Genomic DNA, 15970 nt, shown 5'->3' with positions numbered 1-15970 from the left:
TTAGCTTCTCTTTGCTTAGTTTCTCCAGCTGCAAACTGGAACTACAGCACTAACTCCTCGAAGGATTATTGAGAGGGATAAATGAGAGAACTCACACAAAGCACACAGCTACTGTTCAGAATAGGGCTCTGATTGAATTCTAGGGATGGGTTGGATCCCCTTAAAGGGCTGCAATTAGTGTACACTTGCTACCATGGTTTGATGCCACTTAAGTGTTCCAAAAATCTGTTCGCATTCATTTCTCTTTCTCCTCTCCATTCTCACTCCTCGTATGTGGCTCTTGCAAGGTACTGCCTATTATTAAACTAACTTGACTCTTTCCTTGTATAAATCAAAGCCTCCTCATGTGAAATTTCTCCATTTCCCTTTGAGAAGATGATTACTTCCCTGATAGGGAATTATTAGGACATCTGATGAGGGAGAAGAATGCTCTCAACTCTCCATTTGACTGCTCTCCCTCTCCTTCGCTACCGTCCTCTCTGCAGCCCCCCAGCCTTGTACATTCAGCCTCTATCACATGGGTTCTCTGCACCTTGGCAATTCCACCCACATGCAACCGTCCTCACATTGTCCCCAGTTACATTCTTTACCAATTCAGGTGAAGCCACACACATTTATTATCCTGTAGTTTCTGTGGCTCAGGAGTCCGGTCACAGCTTAGAGGGGTTCTCTGCTTCGGGGTCTCACCAGGCTGCCATACAGGTGTCAACTGGGGCTGTGGGCTTATCAGATGCTCACCTAGGGAGGGATCCACTTTCAGACTCCCTCAGGGTGTGGGCAGAATTTATCTCCTCAAGTGGTAGAACCAAGTCTCTGTGTTCTTGCTGGCCACTGGCCGGGAGCTGTTCTTCACACCTAGAGGCTGCCCACAGGCCCTTTCCCTCTTCACAGTCTCTCTCCCAACATGGCAGCTTACTTCTTTAAAGCCAGCATGGAGAGTCTCTCCAGCCTGCTGAGTCTAAGATAACAAAATGTTATTACAGAAGTGACATCCCATCTCCTTTCCATATTCTGTTGGCTGGAAGCAAGTCACAGATCCCTCCCACACTCAAAAGGATGGAACTATGCTGGGTGTGAACATCAGGGCCAGAAATCACGGGGACCACCCTGTCTGCCACAGGTACAGTCTGTGCTTTGCTCTCACTTACTTGACCAAAGAATCCTTTTGTGAGGCTACTGATATGCCAAGAAGCCCTGTTTGAGAAATGTTAAAGTATTCAGTATAATTAGACACATTATATTCTCCCAACGTATTTTATAAGGGGTGTGTGTGTGTGTGAGAAATATAATTCTAAACTCCACTGGTTAGTTAGTCAGCACCCACCTAGAACTTCAGGAATGTCTCGATGAAGAAGCAACCCTTCATGTCGCAGTGAGCAGTAGCTAAGGAAGGAATATTCCCCTTAAGCAGAAGTGGATGCTGTTCTGAGACAGTGGTTGCCGAGACCGGGAAACACCTATTTATTGCCTCATCACCCTGACTCTCCCCGGGACTGTGCCCCCAATGCCTGTCCACAGAGAGGAGACACTCTCTGTGCAGACTGGTCAGAAATGGAACCTGTGATTGGGACCTGAGATACGGTGGCTCTCAGAATCTGAAGACTGGCCTAGTGATGGCCTAAGTCTCAGAATGGGAAGAAATCATTTAGACCTGTAGGCTTTGCTCAACAAAACTCTATTTTTCAAATAAAATATTACTTGACACCCTCTTTATTAAAACAAAGAGTGGACGGCTATGGTAGAACAGGGGTGTCCTGCCCACTGGAACTTCCAGTTGCCCCCATCTTTGTGCAAACTGGAATGCCCTTCAGAACTATTTCTCTTGCTTAGCTTCCTCATTATAAATTGTGAAAAAAAACTGAGCACCCAGGAGGTGAAGTGTCCTGTCAAAGCCACACCACCAAGTCTAGACCATGCATTCTCAGGATGCCTCCTTGCTCTAACGCAGAGTGATCCTTAAAGGTGAGTTCTGTCTCCTCCCAGGGTACAATGGCCTCTCCACCCTCCAGCATTACTTTAAGAAGACCCTCCCTCATGAGTTCACAATTGCTGTCATTAACTCCCACCTTGAGGAATCAGATTGAATTAGCTCTTTGTGTAATTAAACCAGAGAAGCACTTACATTTTGTGACATCTCGAATTTCTGTGAGCAACTGAACATAGAAACTGAAGGACAAATGCTTGCCTCCCAACCCCTCCAAGACACCCTACGGGTGGGGTGGAGTGTGAAATCCCCAGGACAAATGGGAGCAGGCTGGATGTGGAGCTCCTCACAATGAGCATTAACAACCTGAATCTAACCTAAGCTCCTTAGCTCTTGGAGGTTACAAGAAATAGTGAAAGCAGCAAAAGAAACCTCCTTTGGAACCCAGACTGCCCATGTTTTCACGAACACTCTCCCACAAAAGTTGATCCAAAGGCTTAATGAGCCAAAAGGCATTAAGAACCGTGCATGTAAATAATGTCACAGATTCTTGCTTCTTTAATTGGATGCAAATAGCATCACCTGGGCTCCACATCCCAGGATCCGTCCTGCTCTTTGTCACGCGGCACTCTAATGCACCCCGTTCTGAAGAGCCTGGCAGGAGAGGAAGACATTAACTGTGAGATCTGCTGGCTTCTGCCAAATTCACAAACGCTGGCAGCTAAGCCTATAGATATAATGAGGGATAATTTCATGCAAATTCTCTGTGCTATTCGCTGAGCTCCAAGATTAGAGATGTCAGAAAATGTAAGTGCTCCTCTGGTTAATAACACAAAGAACTAATTCAGTGTGATTCCCTAAGCTGGGAGTTAAAGAGCGTGATTGTGAACTTGTGGAGGAAGGGTCTCCTTAAGGTGATGCTGAAGTGGGCCAAGTGTGTGCAAAGGCTGGGGTACCTGGTGAGGGAAACAGAGCCTCCTTATGAGGGTCACTCTGAATCACACTGGGGTGGCGTACAGAGGTTCACGTAACTCTCAGGGCTTGGCTATCTCTCACGTACCTGCTGGAAGTGTGGGCAGATGTGATGGGCAGTAATAAGCTTACACTGCTGCTTGGAGAGGATTGTTCCAGGCCAAGCCAAGGCTGCAGGGTTTGGGAACAAAATCTGGAAGACATGTGTACAAAGGACATGCCTCACTCCTCTTCCCCTTCTAAAACAGACACTTGGTTCCTAGATGCATCTCTCCTAGTTTCCTGGACACATATTTTTCCATTTTTATATGCCAAATGATATTTGGTCATAGTGTCCAGAGGGCACTGACTTTTATTCAAACAGGGTACTTCTTGGAGATAATTTTACATCTTGTGAATGGTATGTAGCAATAGAATGCTTCAGGGGAAAAGATCACTCCATCCTCCTATTTATTGTGTCCTAGCTGTAGCACAGGGATTATGTGTCAGGCTTTGGATTTTCAGATTTAACTTTACAGGTTATCCTGAAGTATCTATGACAGTTTTGAGATTAAAACACACACACACACACACACACACACATGTCCTCCCTCTGGTACCCTCCATACAGTCACTGGAATAGACTTTGATTCCTAACTTTTCTAAAAGAAAGATAAGAAATCGTCATCAATTGAGAATCCATTGGTGGCTTTATCAGTTATCCCATTTCTAGAATAGAATGTAACACTGGAGACAGACAAATCTCAAGCCAGACAGTATATGTTCTTAAAATCAAGAGCATGATTAATTAGTCATTTTCTTGGAGGCTGACTTAGGATTTGGCTCTGCTTCCGCAACTGGCTGTGAGATCCTGTAGAAACTCCTTAACCTCTCTGGGCTACAGATCTCTCTAATCAATTTAGGATAATAATTCCTACTTCTTAGGTTAATACTGAGGATTGAGTGAGGTGATGCATATGTTTAACATGTAATAAATGCTCAATAAGTAGCACCTAAGCCATTTTTGGTTGGTCTACATGATTAAAGCCCACAGCACAGATTTATATGATCAAAGTCTTTGCACATAGTCAGTATGTACTTAGAATTTTTCTGTCATCATCAGGTATCAACCCCCGCCCCATCACACCTTTTCAATGGCAATTTCTTCCAAATAATGTAATGAGTCAAATGGGACACATTTTCTGTTTACTCCTCAGGATATATGTTCTGCGGTCTTTTTTAGTTTTGTTTTCCACAGTGTATATACCAGTAGATTGGCCATATCCAGCTATACAAATGAGTAAGCCGAAGAAGTCAGATTCATTATTTAAAAACTTTGGAGACTCTGTTTCCAGAAGAATTCCATCTACAGATATTTACCTTGCCCAGCCTGAGACCAGTTCAGTGGGGAACAAACAGTCTTTAGTAATAAGACGGTGGGTTCGTTTTGTCCAGTGAGATAAAGAAGCTCTTTACAAGTGAATTGTATTTTATTTTATGGAGCTATCTCTTCCAAATAAGTGGAGCTATGACTCACTGGACATTATGAATCCTCACATGGTGCCTGCCGCTGTGGATTTACAAGTGTTTGTGGCCATGCACAAGTGAGGCATGTTTTACTGCTAAGTATCCACAACACTTGTCCAACTACCCTTGAAAATAACAGTTTTCTGATTTGAAGGAGCACAGATACATTGCAAGCAAGCCCTCTGGAATAGATATTTCCAGAAATGAGTTTACACATTTTCAATGAGAGAGTATCAGTTTTGTCCCACAGATTATCCTGAAATATCTAGGATGGTTTTTGGGATGAAACACACACACACACACACACACACACACACACACACACACACACACACACACACACACACACACACACCTCCTCCCTTCATCCCCCTTCATACAGTCGTGAGACTATGCCTCGATTCCTAACTTTTCTAAAAGAAGTCATTGTCAATTAGGAATCCATGTGTGGCTTTTACTGATTACCAAAATTTTAGAATAGAATGCAAGATTATAGACAGCTGAATCTTGAGCCAGACGGTATATGTTATTAAAATCAAGAGCATGATTAATTAGTCACTTACTTGGAGTGATTTATCTTGTACCTCTCTCCACTGGTGTTGGAATTGCCTGCTGTGATGTCAGGTGTACCACTCTATTATGAATGCTAATCAAAGTCCACAGAAGTGCAGACTGAGGGTGAGTTTGAGCTCCACCAAATATCCATTTAAAAGAGCTGACTTTTATTAAATAGGCCTGAAGTCAAGAAGCCCATAAAACTACAGAGGAAAAGGATAAACCAGTTATAGCTAAGCTGTCTCACTCTCAAATGAGCCAAGTGCCAACCTGAGGCTGCCTACCTGGGATCCCGGGCCTGTCTTCCTGACTCATGTATAGATAAGAGTCCCATCTCTTCACTTCCCACACACTTTTCCAAGCCATCCCAATTCTGTCCATTTCACCTGCCAGCCCCCTAAACCAAGCACCCCGTCTCTCTCCTGAAAGACTGCAATAGCCTCCTCACACTGCCTCCATTAAGTAGAACAGATCTTTGAAAACCGTAGTTGATCATACCACATTTTTTCTTAAACCCATCAGTGGCTCCCCACTGCTCTTAGAAAGAAGCCCTTAGTCTCTGACTCAGCCCATGAAGACCTCTTCAATCTCACCCCCACCCACCTCTCCTGCTTCATTTCAAATTTCTCTCTGGCTTTTTCAATGTGCATCAGCCCCACTGACGTGTTGGAGGGGTCTAAAATGTTTAAACTTTTCTGCCTCAGGACTTTTCACTTGCTGGTCCCTCTTCTGAAAATGCCCTTCCGCCATGACCCAGCCTGGCTGTCTTTCTGCCTGCCGGTCTGTAGCTCAAAGGTCACTTCTTCCCAGAAATCTTCCTCTTTCCCCTTCACCTCTCCCTAGAGATAGTTACCAGCTCTCATGCTGCCCTGTAGTTTTCCCATGTAGCCCTTATCAAAATTGTCATTACCATTTTACAATTTTTTTCTCCTTCCCTGTATCCTCAGTTCCTAGCACAATGCAGTGTCCACAGAGGGCCCCCAATAGGTGAGGGGATCAAGCAACAATGATGAAAGCCATGTGTCGGGGGACCACTAGCTGCCCAGCCAAATCAGGGCCCCTTTCTTCCTGAGCTCATAGTTGGACTACATTTCCCAACCTCCCTTGCAGGTAGGTGGTCATGTGACTGTGTGGGGAGGATAGGTGCCACTTCTAGGGCAGACCACAAAAACCTCCCTGGGAGCAGCTCTGTGATATTCCTACTTTCTGGTGGACTGGGATATTGATATATTGAAAATGGCAGAGCCACCCATTGGCCTGGGTTCCTGAATGACTTTGTGGAAGAAACTCTCAGACCTAAACTGCTGGCCCAGAACTGTGGTGTGAGCAGGAAATAAAGTGTGTGCTGTTAAAGCACTGAACTTTCAGGCTCAATCTGATACTGCAACTTTGCCCCCCAAATTAATACATTAGGATACTAATACATAGGATTTCAGGCCCTGAAAATGAGTGAAAAATTGTTACACCCCCCCCCTTACATACACACATACGTGCTCACACCTCCATAAACATATATGTGGATCCCATGGAGGGAGAAGAAAAAAGCAAACTGAATTATGACAAAGTATAGTATTATGAAAAAAATCAGTATTTAAAAATGTTTTCTATCTCCATTTAACTCCTTCCCTCCTCTGCCTCAGTCTTTAATAACTAAGAATAGTCTGATTACTAGTGTTTCTTTATAAGAGAGCTGCCACTGCCTCTTACATTTCTCCTTATCCTTACTTGTTGCCCTAGTAATTCCATATAAAGCCCTGGGTATGGAGGAACCCTTACAGTGAGAAGGGGAGGATCTCCCAAAGCAGTAAAAAATTAAACAGTTTTCTCACTGAAATTAGAACGTCATCTAGCAACCAATTCTATTTAGCTTTGCCCCTAAGACAGTTCAGGGACAGAAAGAATCACTAGACAGATTTCGCAAACGAATAAGAAGTTCTCTATGTCCTTGGGGTTTCTGTCCCGTAATCTCAGGGCTGGGCCCCCACCTCCTGGAGGCTGCCTCTCTGTGCCCTCACAGCCCAACCTCTGACTCAAGCTGAGAGAAGGGCAGGTTCTCACAGCTTTGCAAGCCTCTGCTGAGCAAGTTAGCCTAGCTGAGTTAATGACAATGCAGCCACTTAACCACCAGCACAAAAAGCCTAATCAGTCAGCTGGTTGGAGCTTCCTCGCCAGGAAGCCCACCCCTCCCTGCCTAGCCTTCCTTTGGCTATGGAAACCTCTGTACGTATTAGGAGCACCTGCTCATAGAGTTGTGGGGCCTTTGGCCCTAAAAGGGAGGAACTGAGCCCTTTTTGCCTCTGGGTATGGATCTCCCATGCTCCTGGAAGCCCATTTCTTCCACAGGAAGTGTCCCTTGGTGCCAACCCTGCAATAACGGAACGGAACATTTTCTCACATGGAGCCACACCTGTTGTCAACAAGCATTTGCCTCCAGTCTATTTAAGCTCATGGGGAAAGGAGACTGTGTGAATCTCGGGCATTTTTGGCAATGCTAGGCCCGCAGCATCTGGGAAAGCTCCACAAAGTCTATGCTCTTGTTTGGGAGGTGGAGTTACCCCTGGTAACAGCTGCTATGTTTCAACAGAGACCGGAGGCCACTGGGAAAGGCATAAAGGCCTCACACAGACCCCTTTGCAGAGCTGAGTGCCAGGCATTTGGAGTTGATGGCAGCTTGTACCTGTTAGGATTCCTGCAGACTCATCAGCAGCAGGAGCAAAGCAGAGAGAAGGTCAGCTGCCGGCATGTGATTTGTGATGGAGCTGATTTTGTTGTATCGGTTTGGTTTTGGTCAAAGATGTCATCAGGCAAAGTTATGTTAAGCATCTACGTTGATTGAATATAAATTTACATTTTGGTCTGTAACCTAAGATGTATTTATCCACTTATAGTTCATTTGTTTATCACTTCATGCATCCATTTGTTTATTCTTCTTTCTTTCATTCAGAACCACAGGCCCATCCCGAATCGTAGTTCTTTTGATTGACTCCCTGAGGCCCTACTTCAGTTTCCTTCACCTGCCTGGTGCCTTAATAAAACCTCCATAATTTCCACTCCCTGGTAGGGTCCCCACATAAATATGAATAGTTCTACTGAACAGCAAACTGATACTCTTAGAGAGAACTTAGGGCCTGGGCATTCATCCACTGCTCAATTCCCTGTTGTCATTTTCCCCACCCCAGTAGTCACTCCCATGTTTACCGTGTACAACATTATAGTTCACATATGCATGTCCTTTTTTGAATCATTCAAAGTAGGCCAGTCCTTCTTGAGAATTCCCACAGCAATATAGCATAGTTCTCTATAGTTGTACTCAGCCTTTTACTATGTAATTTTTGGTTTAGGACTCTTGTATGATATTATAAGCTCCTTAAGGACAACTGTGACTTATGTGTCTCTTTACTACCAATGCCTAAAGGTTTGATAAATGTTTGTTAAATTACTTTTTAAGGATGGGTGGTTGTATGGATGGATAAGAGTATATACTGATGGATGAGAGGGTAGGTGAGTGGGTGGATGCATGAGAGGATGAATGGATAAATGGATTTATAGGTAAATAGGTGGGTAAATGGGTGGATGGATGGATGGATAAACGGCTGGATGACAGATTAATGGATGGGTGGATGAATACAGGATGACTGGATGCTTGACGAGTGAGGGTGAGTGGGTGGGTGGGTGGCTAGATGAATAAATGAAGAATGACCTCAACCATTAGGGAGCCAACATGTACAATCAACAACATCGCTTACTTCCAGTAAGATAATCTCCAACCATTAATCCCTTAAGCAAACTCACAAACCCTAAACTGCCAGCAAGTAAAACAATAAGCAGGCCCCTTGTGGCCGGTATTCCCCAGAGTTGAAGGAATATGGAGAATGCTCTAATTTCTGCCTATTCGCCAACTGGTGAAATGTTTCCCTGTGGCAACCCAACAGCATTGCTCTGGCAATAGTCAAATCTGTTCCATTACCTTTTATAAAATAATTTCCTGAATATTAAAACTGCCCCTTTTTTCCTTCAGAAATGATACCTAAAATGAACCTAGAGGCAAACTGCAGAAGATACCCATACAACAAAAACTGACACCGAGGGAAAAAAGGGAGTCAAGCCCAGAACCGCCTGCCTTCCGAGGCAATCCTCACAAAGCAGTCCCTTCAGACAAGCAGGACAAGAGTTCTGATTCTTACTCCCCCAAACGTGACCTTGTTTCAAAGCCACACGGCTTTCCTCGCTCCAGTCCATGGTTAGTCAGAAAATGAGAGAATATATAGTATTCAGAGACTGCCAAATGTAAGATGAAACATAACCCTTGCTTTTGTGCGTTGGTTTATTACGTTTTTTTATTACTACTACTGTGTTATAGATGTCTCTCCTTCCTCCAAGGAAACAAGAGAACAATGAACCAGTTTGAAAGACAAAAGCTGTCAGCTTGGATAAAATTAGTCTGTTTTATTTTTTTATTAAAAAAATAGGACGCTAATCATGCCAATTGTAATTTTAGTAAGTTATTTCTAATGTGAGTTTATTAAACCATGAATTTTCCCTTGAGCCAAACTAATGACCACTATTAGGTATGCTCTTCTATTTTAAATGATCAAATATTCAATGGAATAAGATGAAAATTATAGATAGTGATAATTACAAAATGTCAGCATCACCTGGAATCAATTTACTACTATGTCTCCTCGGGTGTGGAGAAGAATCAGTTTAAAATGAGCAGAAGACACGTTGCATGGGCTGCTGTCATTTATCCTTTGGGGACTGTCACGACTGAATATTTATATCCCTTGCTCCCCTGCAGTTGTTTCTAGCCTGCTTGCTACACCCTTTATCAGACGACAAGGGAAGGATTGGCAAGGAGAGAGAACCCCACCTCCTTGAATCCCCAGGTCCTCCCCTGAATTTTTGCAGGGGATGTGGAGACAGAGCTTTCAAATAAACCAATTCTGTTGTAACCACTTGGAGTCTATATCTGTGGTTTTCCTCTTAAATATATAGTACTGGCCTTCCCCTCCCCCCAGTTCCTGCAAATGAAAAGGGAGCAGGAGATTGTGTAATTAGATATATTGCAAGAAACGTTGCTTGATTTTAAATCAAGCTTTCAGCTGTGCTTCTTTTGTTTGGGTAAATCACCGATGTACCTGAAATCATGCGCAAAAGGAATTTGCTCTTGGCACAGAAGGGCAGAGAGTGCAGCCCCTAAGGTGTACCTGTCAGGGAAAGGCGCAGCTAACATGATACACATATACAGATGTGTTTGGCTCTTCGGGGGACTGATCGATTTGCCAGGGCTGTCAGAGGTACCTGTGTGACAAGACAGGATGAGACCCATGACCCTCCCCTTGCCTCTTTTCTGCACTTAACCTCCCCCAATATCCTTCTGCCACCATCTGCCACACAAAAGAAACATGAAGGTAAACACACACTCACACACAGACACACTGGGGCACTGCATCCCCCAGTCTAAACAACTCCAACAATTTGGTTCTGGTGGGAGAGAGTACCGGGGTAAACTCCCAAAGTAGAGCTGGTCGGTTACGGGTAAATTTCTAGGTTAGTTTAAATCCTTATTTCCCATTCTTTCTGGCTTTCTTTCCTCCCTCCTACAGCCTCACCCTCTGGAGCTACTGATCATCCTTCTACATCCACTCCCAAACTCTCTCTTCTGCACAATCTACTTTAAATTCCTTTTGCCCCAAGTAAACAATCATTCCTCCTGAACACCAGGGAATAAGCCCTGCTGTGCCAGCAGCCTGATTTGACAGTGACCCTTGGACTCTGTACCGGAATTCCTGGAGCAGCCTCTGCTCTGTTCTGGGTGGATAGCCCTGGGAAGCAGCAAAATGCAATGGTAGAGATATAGGTTCTTAAGCTGGACTGCTTCCTACCAGCTGCGTGACATTGCGCCAGTCCTCAACTTCTCTGTACCTCAGTTTCCTCATCTGTAAAATGGATGAAATTATACCTACCTCCTAGGGGTTAAATTTTTCAAGTGCATAGAATGGAACTTAGCACACAGTGTTTTTACATATTTATTACACTAAAAAATAACTTCTAATAAGCTGATTACTCAAGCCTCACCCTTCCCCCTCCCCAGTCTTTACACTTCAAGGTTCCCTTTCATCTCTGCTACAAAGCCCAGCACCTTTCTTCACTCTCTGGGATCTCAACATTTCCATCTAAGATTGATTAATGTACCCAGCTATCCCCAGGGCTGACTCCTGATCATTCTCTTTTCTCAGACCTACACTTGTATTTAAAACTATTCCAGGATTCAAGAAGAAGGATAGTTCAGTCCCTGAGACAGCCAATCTAAGCATTTTAAATCACTATTGAAAAAAGGAAGGGAGGTGGTAGTCTTTGCCGTGTCTTATGTTTGGAAATGATTAAATATGGGTTCCTATTGCCTGTGTGCCCAAAGCACAAAGCTGTTGTAAATAACTAGGGCTCTGGTTAGATCTGAATTCAAATCTACTAGTTCTAGGAAGGAAATGTATGGAATCATAAATAATAAATAAGGAAGGGGATGCCTCCCTGCCAACCATATGTAATAAATACTTCCTGGTGATCACATCTTAAAGAAAGGAGGCAGATTTTTGTCTTGTTCTGGTGTGATTCCAAAGGCCATTCCCAAAGAGGAGCTGCAACAAGGTCTTAGGCAAAGTTTGCATCATGAGTGAACATAAAGTCTTCCATTCCAGGGAGACTACTTCAATGGCCAACACTTATTTTGTAGAAGGGACATGGCAGCAACATGGAAATGCCCCCATCACCCAAAACTTAGCAGTAATCCCGGCTTTAGCCATCATGGATCAAAGCAGGTGGGTACAAAATTATTGGAAGAGACTTACTATGTCTAGACACGTAAAGCTTGACAGCTATCCTGGGTTTCGCAGACTGGGATGTCTTTATGCTATGAAGAGTATGTAGACAGGTACAAGGGGCTGCATAATTTCTCAAGGCAAGCAAGATTTTCTGGAGAGACAATTCTACTCAGTGTAAGTGATTTGAAGCATTGTTTTGCATTAAAGTAATCACAGATATTGTGGTAGGCAGAGCTTAGCTCTCAATGATCCCTGCCTCCCCATATGCATGCCCTTGGGTAATTCTTCCTGTTGAGTGTGGGATGGACTTAGTGACTTGCTTCTAATTAATAGAATATGGCAAAAGTGGTGGGCTATCTCTTCCATGATTAAGTTACTAAAGACTGTGACTTCTGTCTTGTTGGCATTTTGGATCTCTGTTTCTTCTCACTTGTTTGCTCTGGAGAAGCACGCTGCCATGTTGTGCACTGTCCTATGGAGAAGTCTGTATGGCAAGGAACTGAAGGCTCTCCCCAGCCAACAGCCAGCAAGGAAGTAAGGCCCTAACAGCCTGCAAGGACAGAATTCTGCCAACAACCTCATAAGTAAGCTTGGAAGCGAACCCATGCGCAGTAGCACCTTGACATGACTGCAGCCTTTATGTAGCTAGAGCACCAACCTAAGCTGCACCCAGATTCCTGACCTACAGAAACTCTGAGATAATAAATGTTGTAATTTTAAGCCACGAAGTCTTAGAGTAATTTGTTATGTAGCATCAGACAACTAACATAGATATATTATGGACTAGGGTATAAAACTGTAAAGAAAGACAAGGCCTGTTGCATCTACTTAATGTTTCAGCTCATGCCCACACAGGGCTCCCCAAATTACCCAACTCTAGGGGCACTATTCACAAAGAACATAATGTGGAGTTATGGTACATTAAAACCCTGGAACCATCTTTACACTACATCTTTGCATTGTTACATCTTTTTGATTGTCAGGTCTGTAACATGTTAGCTATCTGACCTGTGTCAGGTCTCACTTTGTAGATCCTCAGTTTCCTCATCTGTAGAGTAGGTGTAAGAATCTTGGCTTCATCAGTTTTCTGAGAAAGGTAAACCAGATGTCTGTAAAATGCACAGTATTTGGCACATAGCAGAAACTGACTTTCAGCTCAGTAACTGAGTCTCTGGCTTTAATCAAAATTTCCAGGGCTTTAGTTCTGTGCAAAGTGCTAGGACACTTAGTTCTCTATCTTTATTCCAGCTGGAAATGGAACGTTCCACCTCTCCCCTGGCAGAGGAAAAGCAGAATGAAGTCGCCTCACCAGTTCTGCTTTCCCAAGGCAGTTCGTCCTTGGTGTTTGATTATATCTTTAAATACCAGGTGTTTACTCTGGAAAGAAAACCAACTCCATAGTCAACCCATGTAGGTACAATGAAAATAGAAAACAGAACATGGATTTAACTTCCTCATTCAGTTAAAACCAAATAGATTCTTATGTGAAAGAAGGTTCATATTTGCAGGTTGTGTATTATTAAATTTGCCACTATGTCCATCTGGTCCCTTTGTGTGTCCCCATTTACTAATGTATACAGATTCAGAGACTCCCAATAAGCATGGCCGCTTATTAAAAATAATAAAGGGCTCCTGCTAAGTGAGCACCAACTTTGTGCTGGGCATTTTTGCGTACAGGTTTTGATATTCTCGCAAAGGCACGTGGAATAAATCCTGCCTTTTCCTATTGCTCTCTTCACACCTCCATCCATTCATGGAAAAAAAAGCCATCAATATGTGTCCCAAACAGAATCTAGTCTAGGAACAAGCCAAAGCATATTTCCTTCAGCATGCACCCAAGCAAAGAACGAAGGCACTAATGTTGAAAGGATCAAGTGTGTATCTGGCCCTGGGCCAAGCGCTTTTTTAGTGGGTCTCAGGGAGGCTGTGAGGTGTACGAGTTAAGGTCACTGGCTGAGAAGCCAAGCTGCCTGGTTTTTAATCCTAGCTCTACTGTTTACTAACTTACTAGAGAATATCAAGCATCTTACTTAACCTCTCTGTGGCTCAGCTTCCTCAGCTGATGCAACAGATCTTAAACACTCGGCCCACCTTACTGAGGAATCAATAAATGTTAGTGATCTTACCCTTGACATAGCCTGTGAGATGGGTATGATTCCACTCTGTTTTGTAGATGAGAAAAGGGAAGGTAAGAGAAGGCAAAATACTTCTCCAGGCTCATACAGATGGTAAGGGACAGAACTGGAATTCAAACTCATTCATGATTGAATCCAAAGCTGTGGCTACTGTAACTACTGAATTATGAAGCTCTGCTGAGTCTCCTGTAGGCGATGATAATAATGACCGCAAAATGGCTATTTCCTGTGTGCCAGGTACTGTCCTGAGAGCTTCACATGCACTTATCTCATTCACTCTGCATCACAACTATATGTAGTAGGTGTAGTTTCCATTCCCATTTCACAAATGAGGAAACTGAGGCTTAGAAAGGTTAAGCAATGTGCTCAAAGCCACATATGGGTGGTAGAGACGTCTAATGCCCACCGTACCCTGCCCTGTTCTCCTTCCAGGAACATGGGAGGATTACGATTCCTAAGACCATTGGGCAGAGCCCGTGAGGCATTCTTGCTCATGGGCTGTAGGCAGAAGTGACCCATTTCCTTTCCAAGTCAAAGCATCTCCAAGGAGACTTTCCCCGATGCTCTTCTCCCAGTGGTAGCAACTGTAGGAGCACATTTAGTCATGGAGGGGCAATGAGACAGGGCAGCCTCGCTTGCTCCGCCCCCTCACAGAGGAGTGCTCCCTGACTCGGTTTTCAAGAGGGAGAACTAAACCTGTGTCGTGAACAGGCTCTGAGACCCGTGCTGGTCTGTGATTGCAGCACAGCCTCACCTATCCTGGCTGACACAGCTGGCACGTGGCATTTCCAGGGTTCAAACCCTAGACAACGAGAATAATAACTTTAACACAGGGTGGTGGTGAGAATTAAGTTATATCAGATAAAATATTACAGATAAGGAAAGGCATAGCACAAAGCAAAGCACATGGTAAATGCTGAATAAATGCTTGTCGAATAAAAGAGTTCTTTCTCTGAAGGTCAAGATTAAAACTTGAAGAATACATAGTGATAGCTGACAACATGCAGTGCTTACTCGGGGCCAGACATATTTCTCAGGGCTCTGTGTGTACAGACTCACTTATCTCTCACAATAACCTGTGAGAAAAGTACTATAAGTATCCACAATTTTCAGGTGGGCAAACCAAGGCATATAGAAATTAAGGAACAGAACCAAAGTCATATGCAGAAAATGGAAGATCAGAGTCTCAAACCCAGGCAGTACGGCCCCAGACCTACATTCTTGACCTAGTGGTAGACAGGCAGATTTTTTTTCCTTCTTTTTAAATTTTTTATTGCGGTATAGTTGTTTTACAATGTTGTGTTAGTTTCTACTGTACAGTGAAGTAGAGTTCCCTGTGCTATACAGCAGGTTCTCATTAGTTATCTATTGTATACATATTACTGTATATATGTCAATTCCACTTTTTTTTAAAGGAAACTCCATCGAATAATTAGGTGTAAAGGAAAAACAATATTCCTGGATGAATTAAGAAAAAGAAAAAAATGTAATGTTGGCAACATAAGAAAGGTTTTATTTTCAATTTGCTTCAGTGAAGTTACTTTATATTTGTAAATGAATATACATACATACAAGTAGGTATACATGGAAGAAAACACAAAATGTATTGGAGACCAGTGAGATTTGAAAGGCAGCTCTAGACTGTTATGGGATAAAACACAAGATAAAATACCCCAAACAGAAAGCTGTAATGAGCTAATATTCAAAGGAAACTTTCAGATATATCTCCACTATGTCATAGAGACAAGTCCCTCTATTACCTTCCCCTCCAAAACTGTTTATGTCAAGGGATTCCTGGGGGCCTTGAAGGGCAAAGCATGGCAGTAATGAAGCTAGAGTGGCAACTTTCAAGACCCTTCCACACATCCTCACTGCTGACCACTGTATCAATCCAGGAATGGGCAAGCCAGAGAAAGGAAACGAGGGACTTTCACAAAGTGGCGGCTCTCACGGCAAAGAAAACCACAAACAATAGGAGGGACATTTATCTTTGTTGCCACAAGAGAATTCAGACAAGCCTGACTGAAAATGTTTCTGCTGGCTCAGCCCATCTCCCA

General features: G+C 43.4%; 1 protein-coding gene across 2 annotated transcripts in view; it reads right to left on the bottom strand.

Annotated features, from left to right (window-relative positions):
- The window catches only part of LOC309625273 (17-beta-hydroxysteroid dehydrogenase type 2-like), a 179672-nt gene that overhangs the window by 26652 nt on the left and 137050 nt on the right, over positions 1 to 15970 (bottom strand). The window contains exon 2 of one of the 2 annotated variants that reach the window (XM_082384621.1): positions 1149 to 1194. The exons of the other annotated variant lie outside the window; for it this stretch is intronic. The gene's annotated coding sequence lies outside the window, so the exon portion shown is untranslated. The remainder of the gene's footprint in view (positions 1 to 1148; positions 1195 to 15970) is intronic. 2 annotated transcript variants of the gene reach the window in all.

The sequence above is a fragment of the Balaenoptera borealis genome (genome assembly GCF_965194805.1).
Source record: "Balaenoptera borealis genome assembly, chromosome: 3".
In the NCBI taxonomy this organism is placed as follows: Eukaryota; Metazoa; Chordata; class Mammalia; order Artiodactyla; family Balaenopteridae; genus Balaenoptera; species Balaenoptera borealis.
This window is presented reverse-complemented; position numbering and strand designations above follow the sequence as displayed.